The 13,582-nt window shown below is 36.3% G+C and overlaps 1 protein-coding gene across 1 annotated transcript in view; it reads right to left on the bottom strand.

The window, feature by feature from the left end:
* Positions 1-13,582, bottom strand: part of ITGA2 (integrin, alpha 2 (CD49B, alpha 2 subunit of VLA-2 receptor)) — a gene marked incomplete at its 5' end in the record, with an annotated part of 111,168 nt that overhangs the window by 14,096 nt on the left and 83,490 nt on the right. Inside the window, 10 exon segments of the mRNA NM_001133288.1 lie at positions 1,463-1,546; positions 1,630-1,706; positions 2,288-2,380; positions 3,498-3,639; positions 4,065-4,147; positions 4,712-4,822; positions 7,696-7,847; positions 10,700-10,839; positions 11,983-12,119; positions 12,844-13,047.

Here is a 13,582-nt window from a genome sequence, read left to right as displayed (position 1 = left end):
AATACCTGCCTAAAATGATAATTAGTAAAAGTAAAGTCTCATTTCAATCTTATATTTATTTCATTCTTAAATATCTGGGAAAATATTGGCCATTGTAGGAAATTAGAATAATAAAAAGACTGTATTGACAAAAAATATTTAGAAGAAAGGACCAAATATAAGAAGGAAAAAATTCAGGTAATGTGGTAACATCAATTTGGGTTGGTTGCATTTGTTTCCAATTTCTTATTTTAGCAAGTGGGGATCCTTTGAAGTCTGCAGTTACTGATGACTTTTTCAGAGATGTATTATTTGGACTGAATTTTGTTTCTGCTTGTGCTGTTTGCAACTCACTTGATACAGAAGCATTCTTTTCATCTTTGCTCTTTGGCTCAAGCTCTAGACATGATGACATATTTTCCTTTTTGTTTTTGCTCAGAGAGCTATTGGATGATCTACAGATTCCATGCTCTTAGGGGCTGGAGTGATGTGGTAGAAGTTAGACAAACCTGCTGTCACTGGATTTCTTGGGAAAGTGCTGCAGTGTGCTATTCAGGGGTCATTGATCTGTGCTGGGAAGCTGTCCTATTGCTTCACCAGGTAGAGAACTCTGGTTCCCAGGCCTGTAGGAGGGCATCACCTGTGCCCAGCGCACCTGCACAACTGTGTTCCAGTTTGTCTGTGCCATGAACTCACCTTACTTCTAAGTGTGAGTTAAAGTGATATCAACCTATTAGAACCTGTGAAATTTGTGTGTTACCCACTTACCAAGACACCTGTCCCTCTGAACAATTAAAGACAGCCTGTATCAACCAGTGACGTTTACACCACTGCTCTCAGGTTTGCTTGCTTTGGGCAGGTAAAAACAGGGAACAAAGCATTTCTTTATGGATAACTTCCTTTGGAAAAAACCTCATTTCCTCCTTGCTGGAAGAAAACCCTAATCTGATATGTTAGGAATTTTTCACTCAGAAACTAGACTTGATCTAGTTCTAATATCTGAATATTCAAACTGTGATTAGATTCAATATTTATTGTGGACCTACTATATGCAAAACATTGTGCTTGGGGCTTCAATGTCCAGGAATGGGGATACTGCTTGAGAGCTCATATACAATGGGAAGCAGGCAGTGAGAAGAAAGTGAAGACAACTCTCAGGACCTTTGAGAGTTCTGTTTCAATATTTTGAGAATGTTTGCAGCTACTCAGAGGGCCTGCAATGTGGAGTGTGCCTGTGATGTGTGGCTACAGGGATCTTTCTCTGCCTTTCTGGGCTACTCTCATTAGTTTAATAAGCCTAACGAGTCACTCAAGGTTTTCCTAGGGACCAATATGTCTGTGGACTTGTTTTAGTTGACAAGAATTTTAATTCAAATTCTTCAGTTAAGAATGAGCATACAGAGGACTTCTTTAGCCATGAGCCAAAAATCTTCTGATCTAGAGTTGGTGTCAGTGATAGCAGGTTACCCACTGCTTCACCTACCTTGTTAAGTGAATTTCAGCATCATACAGGAGAGGAATTTTGAGGTTGACCAAATTATCAGCCTTGTTTTCTTCTTGGCTTTCACTATAGAAAGAAACATTAGGAAATTACTTAAAGAGAAATATAAAGCTATCCATCACTCCATTCATGACTTCATTATGTTTTACCTTAAGGCTTGGAAACTGAGAGACGCCTGATTCTGAAGGTTTTGAAGATTGAAGTCGAAGTTAATAGTAAAAGTCACCTACAGACAAAATTAAAATTTCTCAGTCTATGATGCTTCATACTCAGAGGCCAACGTGAAAAAAAATGTTTCTCATAAAAGTAAACTCACTCAAATTTGATTCTGAATTTTATATACCTTAAGCTTTCAAATTTGTGGAATATCTTTATTTGTCCACCTTGTTTTACTATGCCTCACATTAGAATTAGAGAAGCTTGACTTCCAAGTGACACATGTAAGTTATCCAGGCATATATACCTGTCTGAATTTGGAAGCTTTGAGCTGATGTGAAACTTGTTACTAGGGGTTAATAAATGATCTCTGTGACTCTGTGTATAGTGCTTTGACCAATGTTGCTCAACATATTTAGACAAAAAGAACTTTCCATATTATGTGTACCTTTTGGAATGAATTGCATGGAGAAAATCCCATTTTTATTAATAATTTAAAGAAAACATTTAGATATTGAAAACTTCCCCTAAGTATGCAGCCAGTTATTTTGTGATGCCTATCAAATTATGATAGCAAGATGTTATGTTGGTAAATTAGCATATGTGCTGAGGAGGGCTTGTATGGATTGGAGGATGAAATGCAAGTTGTACCTGTTGTTCTCTCTTTAAAGCAGGGTAGCCTACATCGCAGGCAACAGACTTCTGAGAGGCAGCCACCTGGCATGTTACTTCTGTCCCATCAACCTGAACAAGACCAAGGAAACAACAATGATCAATTGGCATATAACATTTGCGTGTGTATGCACGCACCTGGTAAAAAAGGTACAGTGGCATTTTAGCAGTAAGGGTGGTTCATACCGAAATTATTATACCTCAAGACTTGAAATTTTATACTGCCCAGGTGGCTAATGTACTATTTTTATTGCTAACCCTAAAGATACCTAAGACATCCAACAAAACAAAGAAAAGATTAAATACTGTATTTTTTCCCCAGAAAAAAATGATAGTTTTTATATTTCAGATGCACAAATAGCTTTAATTCAATATTTTGAAATGCTAGCTTTAGGAATATGTTTCTTTCAATTTATTTGAAGCATTTTCAAGAGAAGAAAGTAAAATCATATATTGGTGTTTGTCTGTATTTTAAGTAATTTGAGGGTTTTTTTTTTTTTTTTAGTTTTCTTCAGGTTTTTTTTTTCCCCTTTAAAAGAAGTAGTTGCCACTTGGCACAGGATGTTTAAACACCAAGGTCAGGTAAGGTTTAGAACTCTAAGCCTATTAAGATCACATTAACTTTAAATTAAATGAAATCATTGTTTAATCCTTTAATCAAATAGCTCATTTGGAAAATCTCAGCTTTTCCTTCTCTCCCTTTTTTCTTCATCATTTGGTGGTAAGGGAGGGACCAGGGAGCACTCACGGTCAAGTGTGCTCCTGGTATAATGATCAAGTCAATGTGATTAGCTGGCTTTGCTGGCGTGCATCATCTTGGCACAGCAACAACCATAGTTGCAAAGCTCAGGCTAAGCTTTGGGACTCAAATGTCTCAGAGCAAGTGCACCGCATCTGTGCAGAATGCAGCAGCCTCATCACACTGATAGCTCAGGAAGAGTTATGGGAGTGTCTGGCTACTGCTGCCAAGTCCCAGGATAAGGGAAAAACTGACCCAAGCTGTCAAGCAGAATCTAGATATAGAGCCAGACTATGTTCTCATGCGGTTTAACTAGTCGGAAGCCACAAAGTTCAGATTGATCATGCTGAGGGTTAAGGTGCTTCTTTAAACAACTCAGAGGACATAGAGAAGACAGTGATCGATAAGTAGGAAGCATGGTGGAGGTAAGCGCAGGGTCTCATCACATACCGGCAGGGAGAATGACGCAAAAAACAAGTTTTCTGAAAAATCAACAACAATTCCAGTGTTGTATGCACTTTCCCTTTTATTTTTCAGCGTTACTGAAAATGTTAACCTTTTGTTTTGGTTGCTGACAATAAAGGGTTGTTCTCTGTTAAAAGTAAAAAGGAGGGGGGAAAAGCCATTACTGTTAAATAAAAAGGCCAGCATTTTAAAATTTCACTCATTAAAAAACTAAACTCCTTACACTTAACTTAGAATACTGAGAAAATTGCTGTGTAATAAACTATCTTTTCATCAAAATGATACTGACAACAAATAAGTAAATGCAATTGGATTTTGTTCTTTATTGCTATTATATTAGAGGGAATGGAACCATTTAAATACAGATAATTTTGTATTTCTTATTGTTTTACTCCTATGTGGATGGTAGACATTGAAATTTAGTTTTTAAAGGTCTTTATTAGTTATGAATGTTGCTTTTGTAGAAAAACTCTATAAACATGCATTTGAATAAAGTAATCTAGTGTGTCTTTTATTTCTACATTTTACAACAAGCTTTAAAGTAAAACTTACTGAGCAGCCGGTATTTGTCGGACATCTAGGACTAGATCAGAAATGCAAAGTCCATCCTCACCACAGTCTTTGTGGAAAGGAATCTATGAAAAAGGAAAAAAGATCCATACATTAGCTCTTGGGTTGAAAAAGCAAATTACAGAAGAATGCATACAGTATTATTCTATTTACATAAAGTACAAAACCAAACAATGTTCTAGGAATATATAAATGTTTAACAAAATAATAAAGAAAAGCATTAATAAACACAAAATTCAAGATAATCATTTGCACAGGGGGAGCTAGATGGAAGTGTCTATGGCGGGGACAGCTATACATACAGCTTTATATGTATTGGTAATATTTTTTGAGTGTGAGCACAAGGCATTTACTTTATTTTTATTTATTTCTTCAACAAATATATATTGAACACATACAATGGGCCAGGTCCTGCTCTAGGGACTGGAAACACAGCAGTGAACAAGAAAGACAAAAAACCCTGCTGTCATGGAACTTAAGTGTTAGTGAACTTTACACATATGTAATTGTAGTTCATTTAGAAAATTAAGAATTTTCAGGCTGCATCCTAAGTATCCTTCAGACACTATTGCAGTGACTGTGAAACTTTGTTTGCCAGTCTAAATCCAGGAAGTATAAGCTGCACTTACACTGAAGACCTTGGCAGTCTCAGAATAGGCTTCAAGGGCAGGGCTAGTGCCAGGGTTTTCCAGACTGATGTCCACACGCAAATCCAAAGAGTTGACAACATCAGAGGGCTCCTAAACATACACACACACAAACATACAGGGAGAGACAGAGTCACTTTATTAGGGCATAGCAGCATTAAAACAAGAAAACGATTACAAATGTGTTTACAATTAAGAGCACAGTCAGTTCTCAATTATGTAGAATATCTTTGTTTTGAATAATCAAGACTCTCGCTTCTTTTCTTCCATCCTAATTCTGCTTTTAGCCTCTCTTCTACTAAGAAACCAAAGGAGACTTGGGTCTAGTAAGAATTTGAAGCAGGGATTCTTAGTTAAGCTCATCAGTTCTTGTCAAGAAAGCACTATGTCTACACAAATGAAACCCTAACATTTGAATTTGCCTTTTCCTCAGAAGTGGTATCTTGGTATTCTTTTTTTTTAATTAATTTATTTATTAATTTATTTATTTATTATTATTATACTTTAAGTTTTAGGGTACATGTGTACTATGTGCAGGTTAGTTACATATGTATACATGTGCCATGCTGGTGTGCTGCACCCATTAACTCGTCATCAAGCATTAGGTATATCTCCCAGTGCTATCCCTCCCCCCTCCCCCCACCCCACAACAGTCCCCAGAGTGTGATGTTCCCCTTCCTGTGTCTATGTGTTCTCATTGTTCAGTTCCCACCTATGAGTGAGAATATGCGGTGTTTGGTTTTTTGTTCTTGCAATAGTTTACTGAGAATGATGATTTCTAATTTCATCCATGTCCCTACAAAGGACATGAACTCATCATTTTTTATGGCTGCATAGTATTCCATAGTGTATATGTGCCACATTTTCTTAATCCAGTCTATCATTGGTGGACATTTGGGTTGGTTCCAAGTCTTTGCTATTGTGAATAATGCCGCAATAAACATACGTGTGCATGTGTCTTTATAGCAGCATGATTTATAGTCCTTTGGGTATATACCCAGTAATGGGATGGCTGGGTCAAATGATATTTCTAGTTCTAGATCCCTGAGGAATCGCCACACTAACTTCCACAATGGTTGAACTAGTTTACAGTCCCACCAACAGTGTAAAAGTGTTCCTGTTTCTCCACATCCTCTCCAGCACCTGTTGTTTCCTGACTTTTTAATGATTGCCATTCTAACTGGTGTGAGATGGTATCTCATTGTGGTTTTGATTTGCATTTCTCTGATGGCCAGTGATGGTGAGCATTTTTTCATGTGTTTTTTGGCTGCATAAATGTCTTGTTTTGAGAAGTGTCTGTTCATGTCCTTCGCCCACTTTTTGATGGGGTTGTTTGTTTTTTTCTTGTAAATTTGTTTGAGTTCATTGTAGATTCTGGATATTAGCCCTTTGTCAGATGAGTAGGTTGTGAAAATTTTCTCCCATTTTGTAGGTTGCCTGTACACTCTGATGGTAGTTTCTTTTGCTGTGCAGAACCTCTTGAGTTTAATTATATCCCATTTGTCAATTTTGGCTTTTGTTGCCATTGCTTTTGGTGTTTTAGACATGAAGTCCTTGCCCATGCCTATGTCCTGAATGGTAATGCCTAGGTTTTCTTCTGGAGTTTTTATGGTTTTAGGTCTAACGTTTAAGTCTTTAATCCACCTGGTATTCTTTAGTCTATTCACAGGCAGGACTTACTCTTAACTTTTGGGGGCCTCCCAGAAGTCCTCCCAGAGGACTTATTCCTTCTGGGGGCCTGTCTACCATGACAGCTCTGGACTATGAGGAGATGTTTCCTTGGCTGGCTGTGGGCTTAGCAAGTAGGGTGTACTTTAACTGGCATTGATATCAAATAGTGAAAAAGGATTTTTTTTTTAAACTTTAAAGAAGAACAGCTTGGCTGTCTCCATTTCCTCACTAGGGATTGCATGTATAATCTGATCCACCAGTTAGCACAGGATGGGAGAGAAGGGAACAAGATTTTTTCCTTTAAAGAGTCTATAAAATTGTCACCTTAACAAAAAAGAAGTCTATGTCTTCACAAACAAGAAAACTTCAAATTGAAAAATGAACTAAACAACTCAACTGATTTTAATTCATCTAACTGTCAACTTTATGTTTTTCTAGTGTTTACACTTAGCATTTCTTGAAGTAAGATCTCTCTGTACCATCCATTTATATCAGAAATATTTGGGGTGCTCCTTAGATCTGCATATTCCTTGGGCCTTCAAACCTAGATTTCTGATGGTAAGAACCCAGAATATACATTTCCCAAAAGTTTCCCTGGCAGTTCTTTCACACCTTAAATTCTGAGAACCGTATTCTAAGAAAGTACTTAAATATCCTTTTAAAAAAGTGATTTCTTGAGTAAATTATCCTTTCAAATGCCATTATGTGGTTTCCAAGGTGGAAATATTCACATCATTTATAAAATAAATTTCTGGCTGGAAGTTTTCTCCTGAAAAGCATTTTTCTTTCTTGGGAAATTTTCAAAATCCATGTTAAATACAGTAATTACAGCATACAATTAGAACAAATAATTGTTATCTCATAATCTACTATATTTCATCTATGTTAACTTAAGTCTAATAGTAGAAACCACAATTGGAGTTATTTTTCAGTAGGTGAACAATAAATAAGATTTTTCCCTGATAGGAAAATATCAAAATAACATTTATTGCCAATGGAAAGTTCTTTCTGTTAAACATTTAAGAAAACACTGTATCTATGATTTCTTTAAGAATTGTATTTTTAGCCCTTTCACTGCAATTCCAAATGAAATTTGATGCTGCTGACTTATATAATAGATTGTGACCATAAATATTAGCATAAAGTAATATGCTTCTTATTTATGGAATTACATAAGAAAGGCATCCATTAGAAAGGTGAGCATTTTCTAACTCATAAGCTTCCATTTTTGACTTTTACCACTCATTTGTCTTTAGGAAGAAATAAAGTGAAAAGGGATGTTCCTGAGGCCTTACCTGTATATAAATGATGTGCTCGGGGCAACTCTGTGCTTCATTTACTACCATATTCTTCTGCAGGCACCTTTCATTGTTTTCTTTAAATAACCCCCTGGATGTTACTCTGGATGAAAATCCATCTGCATCAAGTGTGATGTTATATACAATGGCTATGATAAAAAAAATCATAAAGAAATGTTATTTCAAATCAACTTATAGGAAAAAGCATCTTTGCTTTATTGTGTCTTCTTGGACAAAGTATCTCACATCAAGAAAATATGGAAATAGTCTTCACACTGGTGGCTTGTGAATCATAGCTAGCACCACAAAGCATTTGTCTTTCTAGCTCTGATGTGATGTAGGTGACTGTGCATACAAAGAAATGTGATTCAGAGAAATGTGGCTGGGAGCAGTGGAAAGGAAACTAGACTTGCCGCCAGGAAACCTACTGTGATGAACCTGGGCAAATAGCTCACTCCCACAAGCACGGGTTTCATTACTCATAACACGGAGACACAGAATGGAAAGGAACAGTTGCTGAGAGCCTGCAATTGGACACATTCTCATGTATGCCATACAAATTTTACAATGAATCTGGAAAGTGAATTTTATTTTCTTATTTTTCAAATAATGTACTAGAATAAGTGATGTAAAATAATTCACCTAAGTTCACATGGCTAGTCCAAAGTAAAAGTTGGGTATTTTTGAAATAAGAGCTCATGTTCTTTCTGCTTCCATCCAGTTGTAAGAATTAATTGTTATTGTGAAGATTAACTGAGATACTCTAAGGGAACATGGACAGTGCTTGACCTATTCTAGATGCTCACATAGGGAAATGCACGCAACACTGCAGCAATAAAGTCTCAATCAGGCAGACTTGGTTTGAATCCTAATTCTGCTGTTTATGAGCTCTGTGACTTGGGGCAATTTACTTACCCTCTTTGAACCTCTGTTTCCTAATACCAACTCATGAAAAAAAATTATGTGACAATCACTGATGTCAGTAACTGATGTCTAAACTATCAGAATTATCACCTTCAACTAAAGTCCACTGGCCGTGTGTCCAAAATTGAGAGAGAACACCTGGTGCCATTCACAGCATCAGCTGCCTTATTGCCTTATTTGGGGTTATTCTATCTTACTTTACTATTTTCAATATTTTAAAGGTTGTATATACTTACCAAAACATGAATTCTACATGTTACCTTGAAAAAAATCTATCATATATGTTGTACAATTTTTCTTGCTCCAGTGACTTTACAATGCAAACAAAGATAGATAAAATATTAAAGAATTAAATAAACTAAAAATAAGTTGTGAAGATGATGTAAAGGAAAAACAATGGCAAGGAGGTGAGTGCAGTTGGGACAAAGTTAGTCCACATTATAATGCTTTTCCTTTTTTTTTCAAGCAGCTTTATAAAAATGATACATCGCTTCATACGCTATGTTATTAATCTTAAAGTGAAGTGTGCACCTGATGCAATAAATGATAGAAACCATATGCTTTATAAATTCACTTTCCACAGTTATGAAGATGGGATTCATGTCTTACATACTATTATTGCCAAGCAATGAAGTGACAAATGAGCTCACAATCATTTCACTTGGCTTGTCTGTGTGGACCTGAAGGCATCAGGAAAAAAGATTTAAGGGGAAAGATGCCCAATAGTAAGAAAGGCCAGAAACCCTCGGCAGCCTGTGGATGGGAAGGAAATTCTCTGAAAGTAGAATTTTTGAGTGTGCATCACCATAAGGGTTGAAGTATAGTCAAAAAGGGAAGATACATGAGACACATCTATGCTTCGGGGCCAGAAGAGCTGACCAGTTTGCTGTTTCTGCCAAATAATATATTTCCCAAGTTAATCTATTAGGCAGACTAGCCACAATGTTTATACAGCAACGTTTTTTGACTTAACTATCATGTGTGCTCAGTTAGATGTGCTACATGGCAGGTCAAGTGACATATGCTACTCAAAATTGGGTCAATCTTTGAACATCTGCATGGAAAACTTCCAAATGGATATGAAAAGTAGGAAAATATGGAAAGCATGTTAAGATTTGAATCTAATTTTGCTTTGTGTTCTCATCTTATTTGTATCTTGGTATGAATTATGGCAAATAACCTGCTTCTGTATTTTCAGCTTTAAGTTAATATATTTGTCACTTAATTGAATTCCTATAGGAATTACAGGTTCTGAAGTTTAAAGCCAAATTCTGATGGAAGGGGAATTGGGACCCATGAAGCAGCAGTTAATGAAAGAAGGTAGCTTTGAATCAAGTGTTAAATTGCAAGCTATGTATTGAGCATGGTGAGATAATTGGGGCAGGAGAGATGAAGGTGAGATAGTGTGCTCAGAAAAAGCTTTGAAGAGGAGGCAGGACCTTTGCCAGGCCTTGAAAGACAGCTTGGCCAGCCCAAAAGAAAAGACAACAATTCCTGCTGATGCTTGCCCACAATGATTTCCTTACCCTTCCCCATCTGATGAGACATAATTCAGACTTTTACTCATTTCTCTGTATTATTTAGAACATTTAAAACACTGGGTAAAAGTTATATATTGCTTTTCATGTTTTCTTTCATTATTTCATGTTTATTAATTCCTCAACAACAGGAAAAATACTTGATACTTTTACTGAACCTGTCCTATATAGATCATGGCATAGCCAACATGATATAGTCACTTGAGTGGCAGTTCAGCATAATCTGTGTATGCTCAAGGTTTTAAGTAAGAGAAATGGAGGTAAGAGAAACTCAACGGATGGAAGCAGGAGGGCCCTTCGTTATGTCATAGAGATGACAACTTTCTGCAGCAGAACCTTCTAGAGATGTGGAAGGAAGATCTAAACAAATCTTCCATGACTAGTGAACCATTCTCTGGCATCTCCAGTGTAAGGAAACTTAAGTGTCTGTAACTAAAGACCCTTATTTCTCTTGGCCTACAAACTAAAATATGTTATATTCAGGACTAAAACTCTGTAAACCAACCAATTTCTATACAGATTATTTCAGATCTACGCACCCACTTGATTGTTTTGCTTAGTAGGTCTGAACTTTGCACTGAAGCAGAGTTTGAGAATTATCTGAGCATTCTTGTTGACCAAAGTGATTTTTTCTGGTGTGAATGAAGCTTCTATAGCTACATCAGCAATACTTTGTGACCTAAAAGACATAAAGAGTAACAGATGGATGGATGTTATTACTGAGCACACGTATTATATCCTTTATCATAGAGGACCCAGTACCAGCATTACTGAATTTTTCTCTCTACTCTCTATCAAAGCACTTTAGCAGTAGTTTGTATTTGAAAGCTCTAAGATGGCAGACAGAGATAATTTTTTTTTTTTAAATTTGTGACTGCATCACTAACACAATACACATTTAACATATTAGTTATTTATTATACTTTAGGTTCTGGGATATGTGCATTTACTCTTGATATGCTACTCTGAAATGATTTTAACTGATTTATTCAGTAAATATATTTTCTTGTTTTTTAAAGTCTTAAGTATGATTCTTGAGTTTTATTTTTTCCACGTAAAAGTTTCATTCTGCAATAAAAATAATGTACTTCATTCTTTAAAAGCACAAGTGAGATTTGTAAATGGTATCATTAAACTCAGAAATAAAAAAATAATCAATGAATATTATTTTTCTGTTCTTCAAATATTTGGACATTTAAAGCACATTTTTTGACAGAGATAAATGAATGGAGATTCTTGACTGAATAATCAACTTCTTTCTGATTCTATTCCCTTGCCAGCCCAATATACTTATTTTTGACCTTGAATCACATGATCTTTATACTGTTCTCTCTGAATCTTCAACTCCTGTGGAGGTCAATGAGAGGTCAGCGAAACCTAAATAATGGCTTATTGTTTATGACTAATCATTTTAAAATATACCATTCGGTCACAGAGAAGTTACACTTTACTTGTGTGGTCTGAATTTTCAGTATTTTTGAATGCACTCTCATGAGGCTTCCCTTCTGTACGCTGAGATAAGGCTATTTATAGGAAGATAACATTCAGAAATAGCCTGGATACCATTTCCAGAACTTTATGTTTTCTATGTACTGTTTTACTCACCATATGAGGAGAGAACTATATTTCTAATGGTAAGCAAATATATCTATTTTTCCTACTTGGAAAAACACATTTATTCCTTTGTGCAAACTATGATACATCGATTCCCTATAGTCTTACAGAATGCACGTGGCATTTCTATAATACCAGTACAGACATCTGTTCTGCTTTCTTAGCAGGTAATTTTTAGTTAGTTTGTGTCTGGCTCTTCCTGACTCACCAGAGTTGAACCACTTGTCCAAAGGCACCAATGGACACATCGGTGATGGAATCCCCATTTAAATCTCCATAGCCATCCAAGGACCTCCCAAAGTACTGGAGATGGCTCCTAAAGGCTCCATCGGATCCCAGGATTTTCTAAAAGAGCAGGTTTGACATGAAATTATAGTACACAACAGCTGAACCAGAAAATGGCAGCCTCTGAATTTCATTATTGTATTTTCTATATAGTAATTTTCCAGATTGTGTTTATTCTCTACAAATTCTAAAGATTAGTTTTTTAATCACATCTTACTATCTGATCTCTGCATCACTCTTACAGCCACATTTTCATCAAAGGGACAGCATAAATCTTTAATAAAAAATCATAAACTAGTGAAAAGATCAGTGGACTTGGAGCAAATTGATGCAAGTTCAGGTACAGGGTTAATTTCCTAGTTCTTTTCCTTCCAGTCTTACTCCAAAATTGGCTGCTCAGTGAGGCCTCATTACTCACCCCTTCAACCACCTGATACTCCTATTGCTGAAATTTTATTTCCTATTTTAGTTTCATTTGTTTTTTAAAAAATTCCTTTATTACTATCTGGAACACTTTATCTTATCTACTTCTTTTTTTTTATTTGTCTCCTCCAATATAATATAAGGCACACAAAGATCAGAATTGTGTCTGTCTTGTTCTTATAGCATCCCCAGAGTCTAGAACAGTGCTTGGGCACACAGTAGAGGCTCACTTAATATTTGTTGAGTGAAAGAATGAAGTTACAACATAAGAGGGACGGACTGCATGGTTTACATGACGCTTTCTATGTCTAATATGATAAGACCCACAAATACATACATCACCATACAGCTCATGGATTACCTGGGAATACTTTGTGCGGATAGTGCCCTGATGACCATTGTAAATGTATACAGCTCCAGAATTCTGATTTTCTAGTGGTGAACCAACAATCACATCATTAAAGCCATCCATGTTGATGTCTGAAAGAGCCGCAATTGCTGAACCAAATCGAGTGTTTTCAATGCCCTCGGGGCCTTCAAGAAATTGGTGCTGACCCAAAATGCCCTTGCAAAAGGGAAACAAAAGCATGATTAAAGCAAACCTTACAACTTGTATAATTAAAATTCAGAGCAGCTGGGTGTGGTGGCTCATGCCTGTAATCCAAAGACTCCAGAGACTGAGGCAGAAGGACTACTTGAAGCCAGGTATTTGAGACCCGCTTGAGCAATAGTGAGACCTTGTCTCTATAAAACATTTTTGTGAAAAGTTAGCCAGGAGTGGTGGCACACACCTGTAGTCCTAGCTCTCAGGAGGCTGAAGTGGGAGGATCACTTGAGCCCAGGAATTAGAGGCTGCAGTGAGCTATGATCACACCACTGCACTACAGCCTGGGTGACAGAGCAAGACCCCATCTATTTAAAAAAGTGAAAGAAATATGATAAAATAAAAAAGAAAATAAAATTCAGAGCAATTGATGACCAAACTAATTTTTTAACGTTAAAAATGGATAGAATTTTAAACCTGAACTATTTATGATCAGAATTATAAATAAGAATTTCAGTCAGGTCATAAACATCTGCTCATAAACCAAGGTGAAAGG

This window comes from Pongo abelii, chromosome 4 (assembly GCF_028885655.2).
Source record: "Pongo abelii isolate AG06213 chromosome 4, NHGRI_mPonAbe1-v2.0_pri, whole genome shotgun sequence".
Taxonomy (NCBI): domain Eukaryota; kingdom Metazoa; phylum Chordata; class Mammalia; order Primates; family Hominidae; genus Pongo; species Pongo abelii.
Note: the sequence above shows the minus strand (reverse complement) of the source record. Positions and strands in the feature narration are given on the sequence as shown.